The 481-nt window shown below is 56.1% G+C and overlaps 1 protein-coding gene across 2 annotated transcripts in view; it reads right to left on the minus strand.

The window, feature by feature from the left end:
- The window catches only part of CDCP2 (CUB domain containing protein 2), a 54,710-nt gene that overhangs the window by 44,245 nt on the left and 9,984 nt on the right, over nt 1-481 (minus strand). The gene's annotated exons all lie outside the window — the stretch shown is intronic.

Below are 481 nucleotides of genomic sequence, written 5' to 3' on the forward strand. Positions count from 1 at the left end.
GCTGGGAGAGGGACCCAGGTCTCCTGACTCCTGCTCTATCTTTAGATCTCCATAGCAACAGTCACCAGGGCACCGAGCTGAAGGCACAGGCTGAGTGGCTGCCTGCAGGAGGAGGGAGGGGCGTTTCCTTCTCGTGCCTCTTCTTTTGCTAGGTTCGATTTTTGAGCCAGGAAAGGGGACTGAGAATGAAGCTGTTCACAGCAAGAAAGGCTTGGGGCCAATACAAAGACAGTCGAGGGCCCCACCTTGCTGTCCGGACATGGTCAAGTGATAGAACCCAAGACCTTCGTGTGTCAGGCTCATGGCACTGGAGGAAAGGCAGAATCCTCCTCCAAAGAGCTCTAAGCCTCTCCCGTGTCCTTCCCTACACGCTCAGGAGCCCCTAATCTGAGACGGTGCTAAGGCCACAGCTGGAGCCCCCATTAGATCCTCTAATCGGAGGGGCAGGGAAGCTCCTCCCAACTTTTCCTCTGCCCAACTC

The sequence above is a fragment of the Hylobates moloch genome, unplaced genomic scaffold (assembly GCF_009828535.3).
Source record: "Hylobates moloch isolate HMO894 unplaced genomic scaffold, HMol_V3 SCAFFOLD_18, whole genome shotgun sequence".
NCBI lineage: Eukaryota > Metazoa > Chordata > Mammalia > Primates > Hylobatidae > Hylobates > Hylobates moloch.